We start from the raw sequence: 15,180 nt of genomic DNA on the forward strand, positions 1-15,180 counted from the left end.
CGGCCCCCGGGCCTTAGTTTGCCTACCCATGCTCTTGGGCTTGCCGATCGGAAGCCTGGCAGTTCAAATCCCCGTGACGGGGTGAGCTCCCATTGCTCTGTCCCAGCTCCTGCCAACCTAGTAGTTCGAAAGCACTCCAAAAGTGCAAGTACTGTAGATAAATAGGTGCCACTGCGTCAAGAAGGTTAGCGGTGTTTCTGTGTGCTCTGGCTTCCGTCACAGCGTTTCATTGCGCCAGAAGTGATTTAGCCATGCTGGCTGCATGACCCAGAAAGCTGTCTGTGGACAAACACCGTGACACTGGAAAAACCAACCACCGCTTTTTAATGGAATGGCCTTCAGATGCCTTTTCTAATCCACACTCACACATCTGTATTGTAACCCTACCCGGTCTTTGTATTTCAGGGCCTGTTTGCGGAAGAAGCCACTGACTTCTCCGAGGTACAGAAGGTGGCCCCGGTGGACTCTCAGCAGAGGCTTCTGTCCAAGTTGATTAAGCAGGAAGAGGATGAAGGCGCCACTTTGCAGAGTAAGGGCTAACAGGATCAAATATCAACTTGGTTTCCCTCTCGCCACGACGGCTCCATGCTCTCGCTCCACAATCTGAGGCAGTACATTCCACTGAATAACAATTGCCGGGGACTGCAAGCAGAGAGGGTGCTGTTGTGCTTAGTTTCTGCTTGCGGGGGCGCTTCCTGTAGGTATCTGGGTAGCCACCTTGAGAACAGGATTTTGGGCCAGAGCAGACCAACACATTTCACTAGACACATGTTAGTAATTTGTTGTTGTTAATAGAATCATAGAATCATAGAGTTGGAAGAGACCACAAGGGCCATCGAGTCCAACCCCCTGCCAAGCAGGAAACACCATCAGAGCACTCCTGACATATGGTTGTCAAGCCTCTGCTTAAAGACCTCCAAAGAAGGAGACTCCACCACACTCCTTGGCAGCAAATTCCACTGTCGAACAGCTCTTACTGTCAGGAAGTTCTTCCTAATGTTTAGGTGGAATCTTCTTTCTTGTAGTTTGGATCCATTGCTCCGTGTCCGCTTCTCTGGAGCAGCAGAAAACAACCTTTCTCCCTCCTCTATGTGACATCCTTTTATATATTTGAACATGGCTATCATATCACCCCTTAACCTCCTCTTCTCCAGGCTAAACATGCCCAGCTCCCTTAGCCGTTCCTCACAAGGCATCGTTTCCAGGCCTTTGACCATTTTGGTTGCCCTCCTCTGGACACGTTCCAGTTTGTCAGTGTCCTTCTTGAACTGTGGTGCCCAGAACTGGACACAGTACTCCAGGTGAGGTCTGACCAGAGCAGAATACAGTGGCACTATTACTTCCCTTGATCTAGATGCGATACTCCTATTGATGCAGCCCAGTATTGCATTGGCTTTTTTAGCTGCCGCGTCACACTGTTGGCTCATGTCAAGTTTGTGGTCAACCAAGACTCCTAGATCCTTTTCACATGTAGTGCTCTCAAGCCAGGTGTCACCCATCTTGTATTTGTGCCTCTCATTTTTTTTTTGCCCAAGTGCAATACTTTGTTGTTTTTTAAATAGTTTTTATTTGATTTTACAAGTTAAGCAAATAATAACAATACAACCATACACATTCACATTTACAGGTTCCTCCACACATCCAGACTTTCCACCTCCTCTTCATTGGTCCTTTTCTACTGCATCTTTACCAATAATCTATATTTTATTTAACTCTATTGTCTCCCTAGTACTTGCTACACTACAAGTGTTATTACAATCCGGCTAATGTTTTCATCACTGCCTTGCCGTGGCGAAGGGGCTTGAAGAACTCAGAGAAGCTATGAACTACGCCGAGCAGGGCACCCAAGATGAACAGGTCATAGTGGAGAGTTTCGACCAAACGTGATCCACCTGGAGGAGGAACCGGCAAGCCACTCCAGTATCCTTGCCAAGAAAACTCCATGGACAAAGACAACAGGCATATAAAAGTTATGACGCTGGAAGATGAGCCCCTCAGGTCGGAAGGCGTCCAACATGCTACTGGGGAAGAGCGGAGGACAAGTACAAGTAGATCCAGAGCTGATGAAGCGGCTGGGCTAAAGCCGAAAGGACGCTCAGTTGCGGATATGCCTGGAAGCGAAAGGAAAGTCCAATGCTGTAAAGAAAAATATTGCATAGGAACCTGGAATGTAAGAACCATGAACCTGGGTAAGTTGGAGGTGGTCAAAAATGAGATGGCAAGAATAAATATTGACATCCTGGGCATCAGTGAACTAAAATGGACGGGAATGGGTGAATTCAGTTCGGATGACCATCACATCTACTACTGTAGGCAAGAAACCCGTAAAAGAAATGGAGTGGCCCTCATAGTCAACAAAAGAGTGGCGAAAGCTGTACCGGGATGCAATCTCAAAAATGATAGAATGATCTCGATACGAATCCAAGGCAGACCTTTTAACATCACAGTAATCCAAGTTTATGCACCAACTACTGGTGCTGAAGAAACTGAAATTGACCAATTCTATGAAGACTTACAACACCTTATAGAAGTGACACCAAAGAAGGATGTTCTTCTCATTATAGGGGATTGGAATGCTAAAGTAGGGAGTCAAGAGATAAAAGGAACAACTGGCAAGTTTGGCCTTGGAGATCAAAACGAAGCAGGGCAAAGGCTAATAGAACAAGAGAACAAGATGGTCATCACAAACACGCTTTTCCAACAACACAAGAGACGACTCTACACATGGACATCACCAGATGGGCAGCATCGAAATCAGATTGATTATATTCTCTGCAGCCAAAGATGGAGAAGCTCTATACAGTCAGCAAAAACAAGACCTGGAGCTGACTGTGGCTCAGATCATCAGCTTCTTATAGCAAAATTCAAGCTTAAACTGAAGAAAGTAGGAAAAACCACTGGGCCGGTAAGATACAATCTAAGTCAAATCCCTTATGAATACACAGTGGAAGTGAGGAACAGGTTTAAGGATTTAGATTTGGTGGACAGAGTGCCTGAAGAACTATGGATGGAGGCTCGTAACATTATACAGGAGGCAGCAACGAAAACCATCCCAATGAAAAGGAAATGCAAGAAAACAAAGTGGCTGTCCAACGAGGCCTTACAAATAGCGGAGGAGAGAAGGCAAGCAAAATGCGAGGGAGATAGTGAAAGATACAGGAAATTGAATGCAGATTTCCAAAGAATAGCAAGGAGAGACAAGAAGGCCTTCTTAAACGAGCAATGCAAACAAATAGAGGAAAACAACAGAATGGGAAGAACCAGAGATCTGTTCAAGAAAATTGGAGATATGAAAGGAACATTTCGTACAAAGATTACCATAATAAAGGACAAAAGTGGCAAGGACCTAACAGAAGCAGAAGACATCAAGAAGAGGTGGCAAGAATACACAGAGGAATTATACCAGAAAGATATGGATGTCTCGTACACCCCAGGTAGTGTGGTTGCTGACCTTGAGCCAGACATCCTGGAGAGTGAAGTCAAATGGGCCTTAGAAAGCACTGCAAATAACAAGGCCAGTGGAAGTGATGGTATTCCAGCTGAACTATTTAAAATTTTAAAAGATGATGCTGTTAAGGTGCTACACTCAATATGCCAGCAAATTTGGAAAACTCAGCAGTGGCCAGAAGATTGGAGAAGATCAGTCTACATCCCAGTCCCAAAGAAGGGCAGTGCCAAAGAATGCTCCAACTACCGCACAATTGCACTCATTTCACACGCTAGCAAGGTTATGCTTAAAATTCTACAAGGAAGGCTCAAGCAGTATGTGGATCGAGAACTCCCAGAAGTGCAAGCTGGATTTAGAAGAGGCAGAGGAACCAGAGACCAAATTGCAAACATGCGCTGGATTATGGAGAAAGCTAGAGAGTTCCAGAAAGACATCTACTTCTGCTTCATTGACTATGCAAAAGCCTTTGACTGTGTCGACCACAGCAAACTATGGCAAGTTCTTAAAGAAATGGGAGTGCCTGATCACCTCATCTGTCTCCTGAGAAATCTCTATGTGGGACAAGAAGCTACAGTTAGAACTGGATATGGAACAACTGATTGGTTCAAAATTGGGAAAGGAGTACGACAAGGCTGTATTTTGTCTCCCTGCTTATTTAATTTATATGCAGAATACATCATGCGAAAGGCTGGGCTGGATGAATCCCAAGCTGGAATTAAGATTGCCGGAAGAAATATCAACAACCTCAGATATGCAGATGACACACCCTTGATGGCAGAAAGTGAGGAGGAATTAAAGAACCTTTTAATGAGGGTGAAAGAGGAGAGCGCAAAATATGGTCTGAAGATCAACATCAAAAAAACGAAGATCATGGCCACTGGTCCCATCACCTCCTGGCAAATAGAAGGGGAAGAAATGGAGGCAGTGAGAGATTTTACTTTCTTGGGCTCCATGATCACTGCAGATGGTGACAGCAGCCACGAAATTAAAAGACGCCTGCTTCTTGGGAGAAGGGCAATGACAGGCCTAGACAGCATCTTGAGAAGTAGAGACGTCACCTTGCCAACAAAGGTCCGTATAGTTAAAGCCATGGTTTTCCCAGTAGTGATGTATGGAAGTGAGAGCTGGACCATAAAGAAGGCTGATCGCCGAAGAATTGATGCTTTTGAATTATGGTGCTGGAGAAGACTCTTGAGAGTCCCATGGACTGCAAGAAGATCAAACGCATCCATTCTTAAGGAAATCAGCCCTGAGTGCTCACTGGAAGGACAGATCGTGAAGCTGAGGCTCCAGTACTTTGGCCACCTCATGAGAAGAGAAGACTCCCTGGAGAAGACACTGATGCTGGGAAAGATGGACGGCACAAGGAGAAGCGGGCAACAGAGGACGAGATGGTTGGATAGTGTTTTCGAGGTTACCAGCATGAGTTTGACCAAACTGCGGGAGGCAGTGGAGGACAGAGGTGCCTGGTGTGCTCTGGTCCAGGGGGTCATGAAGAGTCGGACACGACTAAACGACTAAACAACAACAACAATGTTTTCATCTGCTTACAGTGGTCTCCAAGATAACTTATCAATGTTCCCCATTCTTTTTTAAAGTTTTGGTCTCCTTGGTTTCTGAGCTTTCCAGTCAGTTTTGCCTTTTTGGCACAGTCCAACAGTTTAATTTGCCATTCTTCTCTGCTAGGGACTTTATCTTCTTTCCATCTCTGGGCTAGTAGCATCCGTGCGGCTGTTGTCGCATACATAAAAACAAAAGTCTTTTCTGCTCCCTTGGAATATCAGCACCTATAATTCCTAATTAAAAAAACTTCTGGGTTTTAAAAAAAAATAATTTGAACATTTGTTTCATCTCATTACTGTATTTTTCGCACCATAGGGCACACCTGACCATAGGGCACACCTAGTTTTCAGAGGGGGAAATCAAGCAAAAAAAATCAAACCCCCCCCCCAGCTCTGGGAGCAGCGGACCTTTCCTCTCCCAGACCTTCTCCCTGCTATTGCGGGAGGTGGGGGAATTCCACCTCCCGCAAAACCGGCAGAAGCCGCGCGCTCTTTAAAAGGGCTGCACGGCTTCTTCTGGCTTTTCTGGGATGTTGGGGGATTCCCTCACCTCTTGCAGAAGCCCGCAGGAGCCACGCAACCCCTTTAAAGAGCGCGTGGCTTCTCCTGGCTTTTCGGGGAGGTGGGGGGATTCCCTCACCTCTCGCAAAAGCCCGCAGAAGCCGCGCGCTCTTTAAAGGGTGCGTGGCTCCTGTGCGCTTTTCTACGAGGTGGGAGAAGGGACTGATGCGGCCAGTCAGTCCCTTCTCCCTCCTGGGGAAAAGCCCACAAGAGCGCACGGAGTTTGTGTGCAGCTCTTGGGGGCTTTTCCTGCCTGCCTCCCCCCTGCATTCGCTCCATAGGACGCACACACATTTTCCCTTGCTTTTTAGGAGGGGGAAAGTGCGTCCTATAGAGCGGAAAATACGGTATATATCATTTCCCAGAATGCTTTTATTACCTTACAAGACCACCACATGTGATAAAAGTTGCCTTCTTTTTCTTTACATTTCCAACAGATATTTGTTAGTAATTTCTTGATCATCCTCATATCTTTGTACCCCTCATAGGAGATGTGCCAAGTATGCCAGTTATATGTTCTACCTCATCTCTCCCTTCCGGTCCAATGGAAATGGTTTCTGGGCAACCGGATCAGGTAAGAGGCGGGATCTCTGGAGTGACAGCCCTGGGATTCTATGGCTTCCTCTGCCTGCTGCCCGTCTCCCTCTTCCTGAAAGAATCTGCGTCTTTCCCTTTCCATCTGTCAGAGGTGCCCACTGCAATGCCACTCCCTAAAGGCCCAATTCCCCCATTATTCCACTGGAGGAATCAGCAGTTGGACCACGCTTAGCAGGGGCAGAACTGTCAAGGGACTCATACAAAGAGTTAATGCTTTGCTTAGTGTTTTATTTATTAAATTTATATAGTGCCCTGCATCCGAAGTTCTCTGGGCGGTTCACAAAAGAAAACTTTCTTATCTATTTACAGCTGCCTTGTATCTTTGTACTTTTGTCCTTCCAGGCTGCGACACCTTGTCGTTTAAAACTTTTGATTATTTCCCCCCTGTTCTTACGTTTGCCCTTTTGTTGTTGTTGTTGTTGTTGATAAAATAAATGTTATTACTAATTATTTGAAAAACGAAATTGGAAAAACCTTGCACCAAACCTTGGTTCGTTCTAACCATAGTTTAGAAACCAAGCTATGATTCAATACAGGCCAACCGTGGTCTAGAGCAATGGTTCCCAACCTTTTTTTTGGCCATGCCCCACCCAAGCATCTCTAAAATCCTGATCCGCCCCCTGTGACATATAATTCTTATTACAGTGGTAGCTCGGGTTAAGAACTTAATTTGTTCCGGAGGTCCGTTCTTAACCTGAAACTGTTCTTCACCTGAAGCACCACTTTAGCTAATGGGGCCTCCTGCTGCCGCCGTGCCGCCAGAGCACGATTTCTGTTCTCACCCTGAAGCAAAGTTCTAACCCGAAGTACTATTTCTGGGTTAGCGGAGTCTGTAACCTGAAGCGTCTGTAACCCGGGGTACAACTGTATTCAAAAGGTGAACTCCTATTCATGTGGAGGAAGGCTAAAAGCCCATTAACTGTTAATAACTCATTCTCAAATTGCCCCCCTTAAAAATGAAATCGCCCCCCTGTGAGAGGTGTGCCCCACATTGGGAACCACAGGTCTAGAGAGTTGCTGTTGCATTAACTGTTAAGAGAATAAGAACTCTCTCTCTCTCTCTCTCTCTTTGTTTTCCTTCCTTCCTTCCTTCCTTTCAGGTTTCCTTTGAGGAAGTGCCTGTACATTTCACCGAAAAGGAGCGTGCCCTGCTGCATCCAGGCAAAATCACCGTGCACTGCAAAGAATCCATGGCTGAGATTTCTGGGGTTGTGGCCTCTCAGCATCAGTGCCCGAAAATCTCCAGCGGGAAGAGGACTTTAACTGACCACCACCAAGGAAATCACGCAGGGAAGAAACCGTACACCTGCCTGGAGTGCGGGAAAAGCTTCACGCGCAAGAGGAGCCTCACTATCCACCAGAGAAATCACACAGGGGAAAAGCTGTACAACTGCTTGGAGTGCGGAAAGGGCTTCACGCAGAAGGGGCACTTCATTACACACCAGAGATCTCACACGGGGGAGAAGCCCTTCCAATGCCTGGAGTGCGGGAAAAGCTTCGCGCAGAAGGGGCACTTCACGGCCCATCGAAGATCCCACACAGGGGAAAAGCCGTACACGTGCCCCGAGTGCGGGAAGAGCTTCACGCAGACGACGCACCTCTCCACACACCTGAGATCTCACACAGGGGTAAAACCGTACACTTGCTTGGAGTGCGGGAAAAGCTTCAGCGTCAAGGCGACGCTTCGATCCCACCAGAGATCTCACACGGGAGAGAAGCCCTACAAATGCCCGGCGTGCGGGAAAAGCTTCAGCATGCTTGCAAACCTTAGGAGACATGAGAGAATCCACGCCGGGGTGAAGCCGTACAAATGCTTTGAGTGCGGGAGGAGCTTCTGTAAGAAGGCCAGCCTAACTGACCATCAAGTAAGTCACACAAAGGAAGAACAAGCGGTGTACAAATTCTTTTAAATAAAATGAAGCTCCACGCCGAGAGGGGAAAGCTTTGTGCAGAAGAAAACCCTTGCCGTACGTCGGATGAGTCGCACAAGGGGGAAAGCCACATAAATGCCAGCTATTTCGAAAAAGTATAAATAATTACAGGCAGTGCATCGCTCCTCAATGATGAATCAACACAATGTAGAAAGAGCACAAATGCACAGAGTGTGGAAAAAGCTTTCCTTGGAAGACGAGCCTCACTGCACATCAGAGAATCCACCTTAGAAAGTCAAGAGGGTAGAATGACCAACCCTTGAATCGGTTTCCAAACGGCTGATGGGGTGAATGAACTGACAGTATGGGGGATACTATTGGCAGGAGTTAGGAACGTAAGAAGAGATTGCCAATGGCCCCTCTAATCTAGCATCCCATTCTACGGTGGCCAACTAGATGCCTTGGGGAAACCAGCCAGCAGGATTCGAACACAAGAGCACTCTCCGCTCCTGTGGTCTGTAGCAACTGGCATTCAGAGGCATTCCAGGCTCAGTTCAAAGTGTGGCCGTTGACCTTTTAAAAGGCCGAACATCCTGGGAATCAGAGTATTGCCTCCGTGCCCGCAAATGTCGTGACACTTTGGGCACGAGCATGAAACATACGAGTCGATTCCTGGCAGGGCGGGTGTCGGAACTAGGCCACAATAGCTCACTAGGTGTCAGTGAAGTTAAACCCTTTAGTCAAAGAAACAAAACAGGCCAGGCCTAGTGAGCCACAGCTGCTCTTCCTGGTAGATCTTGACCCAAGAAGGCCATCGCGAGGACTGAAGGTTTCTTCCAAGCAATCGGAGACTGCGCCAGCAAACAACCTGCCTTTGCTCTTCCCATTTCATACCTCTTCTGGTTCCGGGAGTCAGGGGAGCCTGTCACACCAGGAGGGGGAGACTCCCTGGCTTCCTCACCAGCCAGACTCATCTCTCCCTCTTCTCCAGCCTCCGCTTCTGCCTCTGATTCTGGGCTTCTCTCTGCCACAGATTCTCCCTGCTCACTATGCCCTGTTGCCTCTTCAGCTTCTGGCACCTGCACTTCCCCGTCTTCTCCCTGTGATCATTTACTGTCGTCCCACCACCAATTCCCGGGCTTTGAGCCTTCTTCCCTTGGGGGTTCCCCAGCTGGTTCCTCTCCCCGTTCCTCTGCGTCCAACCAGCCCATGACATTCCTCAACCGAGAGGACTTGTAGCTCTTTATTGAATTACTAAATACTGACTAGTTTTTGCCTTATTTCCCCTTTGATATGTGAATAATAATTAGCAAATCCTGAAATAAACATTCCTCTCTCCCCCTGATTTTTTAAAATTGATTTTCAAAGATATAAACACACAACATAAAACAGTACAAAATCCAAATATCGAGATTGCTATGAATCTCCTGACTTCTCCTCATCCGATGGGTCCTTTTAATTCTATTTTCAGCTGCATATAAGTACTTCTCCAATTTTTCATCTTCCTAAGTTATCTATACGTTCTGTTACATTACAAGTGTATTTAGAATCCTGCTAACGTTTTGACCAGTTTACGATTTTGCATATACATTATAAGAATTTCTCATTCTTTTTTAAATTTCTTGTCTTTTTGATTCCTGATCCTCCCAGTTAATTTTGCCATTTTGGCCTAGTCCATCAACTTGATTTGCCATTCTTCTCTGGTCTCTTCCTTCTCTCCCTCTTATCTTTTCTTTCTGCTTTCTCTTCCATAACTTTATATGCAAGGTGGTGGTTTTTTAAGTTTTTATGATGGTGTTTTAATGGTGGGTCTTTGGGGTGGTTGTCTTTGTTATTGTTGTTTGGTAAGTTGTATCGCTGTATGTATAGTTCTTTTGAATATGCTTGTAAACAACACTGGAATTGGGAGCTGGGGGATAAATGTCCTGAATAAACAGAACTTCCATCCTTCGTTGATTCTCCAAACTGACACTCCCCGCCCTTGTTGTAAACAAAAAATTGCCCTTTTCCCTTATGGGGTATCCAAGAGCCCATATAGAGTCCTTACATGGTGTTATGTACTGAGTTGAATAGGATCCAAACTGCAGCAGTCTGATTGGTCCTAGAACAATAGGATCCAAAAGGCAGCAGTCTGATTGGTCCTAGAACAATAGGATTCAGAATGCAGCAGTATGATTGGTTGGCAGGAACTACCCAGTCATGCTCCAGATAGAAGTGAATCCACAACCTGATTGGCTTACAGTAGAATTCCGGAATTAGCCAATCATGTGCAGCCCATTGTGTAAATAATGTATATAAAGCAGATACTTTGAGGGGACTTTCATTCATTCCTCCTCACCACTATGAGCTGAATAAAGAGCATGAAATCACTTTGCGACTCTGAGTATATTTCACATAGGTTCCCTATTGGTAGGAGAAAATAACAGAGGCCAACCAGAGAATATTGAGAAGCAAAGCAGCTAGTAAGCTTGATCTTTATTGATCTGTTGCAACAGGGTGCTCCCCTCACCCGCAGGAGAGAGGAGGGACCCAGAAAAATGGCATGTAAGGCCGTATAAAGACTTTTGAAATTGCCACCCTGTAGATCAAGACCACCCCCAGAAACATACATACATACATCACAGAAGGGGTGCAACCTAAGACCACCCCTCAGATACATCATACCTACATCACAAAAAAGGCGGTCTAAACAGAAATTTAAATGTTGTTTTTCTCCTGTCCTTGTTTATCTCCTGTCTGGCAGGTTACTTGATTGGATTGCCTGGGGAGCCTGGCCATTCTTTTGTAGTGATAAATACTTAGTTCCTGGGCCAGGTCACAGGCTCACACCCTATTCAAACACAGACATACCCTTAAGACGGGAAAAGACAATGGGGGAGGCTTTTCCCGTCTTAAGGGAAAAGGAAAAGACAATGGGGAGGCTTTTCCACTTTGACCTTGCAGAGGAAACATTTGCTCAGTTTAGGAATCAAAATGGCTTCAGGTCAGTCTTCCTGTGCTGATCTATGTACGTGCGGTTATGAACATTTGTTGTTGTTGTTTAGTCGTTTAGTCGTGTCCGACTCTTCGTGACCCCATGGACCAGAGAACGCCAGGCACCCCTGTCCTCCACTACCTCCCGCAGTTTGGTCAAACTCATGCTGGTAACCTCAAAAACACTATCCAACCATCTCATCCTCTGTCGCCCCCTTCTCCTTGTGCCCTCCATCTTTCCCAGCATCAGTGTCTTCTCCAGGGAGTCTTCTCTTCTCATGAGGTGGCCAAAGTACTGGAGCCTCAGCTTCACGATCTGTCCTTCCAGTGAGCACTCAGGGCTGATTTCATTAAGAATGGATGCATTTGATCTTCTTGCAGTCCATGGGACTCTCAAGAGTCTTCTCCAGCACCATAATTCAAAAGCATCAATTCTTCGGCGATCAGCCTTCTTTATGGTCCAGCTCTCACTTCCATACATCACTACTGGGAAAACCATGGCTTTAACTATACGGACCTTTGTTGGCAAGGTGACGTCTCTACTTCTCAAGATGCTGTCTAGGCCTGTCATTGCCCTTCTCCCAAGAAGCAGGCGTCTTTTAATTTCGTGGCTGCTGTCACCATCTGCAGTGATCATGGAGCCCAAGAAAGTAAAATCTCTCACTGCCTCCATTTCTTCCCCTTCTATTTGCCAGGAGGTGATGGGACCAGTGGCCATGATCTTCGTTTTTTTGATGTTGAGCCTCAGACCATATTTTGCGCTCTCCTCTTTCACCCTCATTAAAAGGTTCTTTAATTCCTCCTCACTTTCTGCCATCAAGGGTGTGTCATCTGCATATCTGAGGTTGTTGATATTTCTTCCGGCAATCTTAATTCCAGCTTGGGATTCATCCAGCCCAGCCTTTCGCATGATGTATTCTGCATATAAATTAAATAAGCAGGGAGATAAAATACAGCCTTGTCGTACGCCTTTCCCAATTTTGAACCAATCAGTTGTTCCATATCCAGTTCTAACTGTAGCTTCTTGTCCCACATAGAGATTTCTCAGGAGACAGATGAGGTGATCAGGCACTCCCATTTCTTTAAGAACTTGCCATTTCTTTATGAACATTACCATATATCTAAGACCTCAAAATTCCTATCACACCCCCAACCTAAGCATCTGAACTTGGAACATAAGAAGTTGTCAGATTGTTAGTTCATTGAGTTCATTGAGTTCATTGACTGGCAGCATCTCTCCAGAGTTTCAGACAAGGGACTTCAAAACTCCTGATCGGCTGATGTCAGGTGATTGACAGGCAGGCAACTCTGCTCCCCCTCTGAATTTTTGCCTGTCTTGGTGCTGGGCTCTGATAAGGATTTTGGACCCTCTGGCAAAAATGGGTTCCCAACCCTTGGTTCAGAAACGTTTCTCTGTCGCTGTGAGCAAACACTTGCCTACCCAGCTATACTTTCACAGGTGGCCTTGAGAGAACCTTTCCACAAAACCTCCGGAGGACCCCAGCTGAACAGAGGGCTGTCTTGGGTGCGAGATCAGCTTGCCTGAGTTTTCGAAAGAGGTGCACAGAGGCAGCTGACCAGATGCTCGTCTGGATTGGTAGAACCCACGTTCCAGTGGGGGACACGACTCAGAAGGCAGTGTGGCGCATTAGTTAAAGCTGGGAGGGGAGTCCTCAAGCACAGAGCCCTCAAATCCCCGCCCAGCTCCCTTGGTTCCTGCAAAAGCTTCCTGCCCCTCTTAGCATTCTCTGTGAAAACATTTTATTATCAATTTTGAACATCCTCACAATACTGCTCGCCTGCCCCCCCCCCGGACATCCAGAAGACCAATGAAGAAAGCGGGGGGGGGGGGAGTTAGATATTGACCAAGTGAAAAAAGGAAATCTTCGTATAATACCAGAGCCCCCAAACATTGTGGGGCCACTGCCCCCTTGGTTTCTTAAATTCATCCCCAGTTCCCCATACCGTATAAAAAGAATTATTCAGAATACTGGCAATAAGGAAGATGATACAGCTGTACCTTGGTTTTCGAACAGCTTAGTTCTTGAACGTTTTGGCTCCTGAACGCTGCAAACCTGGAAGTGAGTGTTCTGGTTTGCAAACTATTTTTGGAAGCCAAACAGCCAATGGGGCTTCCGATTGGCTGCAGGAGCTTCCTGCAGCCAATCAGAAGCCACGCTTTGGTTTCCGAACATTTTGGAAGTCGAACGGACTTCCAGAACGGATTCCGTTCAATTTCCTATTTATTTATTTATTTATTTATTTATTTATTTATTTATTTAACCAACCAACCATATAAAACACATACATTTACATTTACACAATACATATATACAACACACTACCTTATTTTAAAAGGATAAAACATACCTACATTACTCTATATAATACCTACCTATACTATACATATCAACATACCTACACACCTACCCCACACGGACACCCCACCAAGTGACTTGACTTCCAGCCGTTCTTGTTACGCTACTTTATTTTTCCAACTAGCTTAAACGCATTTCATTATTTCTTTGATCTCTTCTTCTATCTTGACTTTACTCTCCTTTCACTCTAATCATTTTCTGGATTCACTCAGTATCTGTCAAAAATTCTACTTTTCCCCACATAGATTTTGATGTGTTCCTTAAAGATAGCCCACTCCTTATTCACTTTTTGTACCACTACTCCTCTTATCCTCCCTGTTAATTCGGCAGTATGGAAGTATTCCATCATTTTAGATAGCCAGATTATTTTGGTTGGGATGCTGCTGCTTTCCGTTCGATTTCCAAGGTACAACTAATGCAAAAATAAAAAATAAATAAATTCAAATCAGTAACAATTCTTGGCATCATCTTGAGAGACTTGTTAGAAAGCATGCCACAAAATTCTTTTAAACTAATAACAGGAAATGGAAGACTGACAGTTGTCCTAAAAAACCTAGAGAAGATTCTTATGTTTCTTGACTGCCTTGCAATCTGGTACAGAAGACTCCAGTGTAACAGAAAAATGAATTTAAGGCTCAGCTTTAAGGCTCATAAAGTGTCTAGAGCACCTAGGAGCCAACTGGAACAAACCTCTTCAATGCTAGGCCCCAGCACACAATAGCAGTTTTCATCTTACCCAGCGCATGTACCATTGAAAGGTCAGAGATGCTATAGAAGGTACCATATTGGCAAAGTCTAGCCAAAGCCATGTTCATGTTTGTTTTTTCCTGAAAACTTCTTTCATTGCCTATTCACATCCAGTGTATATCACAGGCATAGGCAAACTCGGCCCCCCAGATGCCCCAGGACCACAACTCGAGAGACAATGGAGCTTGCCTCCAGGGGTGAAGTCAAACCATAGCTGTCAACTTACAGATTTGAAAATAAGGGACCAGCAGGCTCGAAAATAAGGGATCAGCAGCCAAAATAAGGGATTTTAGTCAACCAGCAGCCAAACGAAGCCTCAAGCGGTGGTTCCCACAGCGCAGCAACCCAGCAAAGGGGATGGAGCAAGGAAAACCACCATCACCTCTCCGCTGGGAAGCACTGAGCAAAGGCGAGTCCCCAGGCAACGCGGCCGATTTGATCGGCGCAAGGCATGCAAGCTCCACCCCCCAGTCGTTTCTTAGACTCCTTATTGGGTGAGCAACGCAGCCAAGCAACACAGTTGGAGCCTCCCTCCTCCCTGGCCGGCAGGGAGGGAGGGAGAGGAGCTGCTTCCTTTGAAACCCAGAAAATTTAAGGGACATCATCAATAAGGGACATGGCGCTGGGATAAGAGACTTTCCCACCAAATAAGGGACACTTGACAGCTATGAGTCAAACAGCTGCATTAAAAGCACCTCCCTGGGGCGCAAGTCTGGACTGGCTGCCCAGATGTCAAGACCCTCCTCTCAGACTCACTGATGTGGTCCAAAGGAAAGGAAAGCAAGACGTTTGGCACCAGCTTGGCTGCAGGGGTTGCTGGAAGGAGGCGTACAGTACATCATCCAACCGCCTTAGGGACTCCACTCCAGATTTGTGTAGGGTTTAGTCCTGAGCTTTTTCTTCTTACCGCCTTAGGGGGGAATATACATAATACATAATTACAATATACATAAAACCAAATAATAATAATAATAATAAATTTATTATTTATACCCCGCCCATCTGGCTGGGCCTCCCCAGCCACTCTGGGCGGCTTCCATAGA

At 45.9% G+C, this 15,180-nt stretch overlaps 1 pseudogene; it reads left to right on the forward strand.

Moving 5' to 3' along the window:
* LOC128408824 (zinc finger protein 850-like) overlaps nt 1-15,180 on the forward strand; it is a 32,378-nt pseudogene that overhangs the window by 2,757 nt on the left and 14,441 nt on the right.

Source organism: Podarcis raffonei, chromosome 2 (assembly GCF_027172205.1).
Source record: "Podarcis raffonei isolate rPodRaf1 chromosome 2, rPodRaf1.pri, whole genome shotgun sequence".
Taxonomy (NCBI): domain Eukaryota; kingdom Metazoa; phylum Chordata; class Lepidosauria; order Squamata; family Lacertidae; genus Podarcis; species Podarcis raffonei.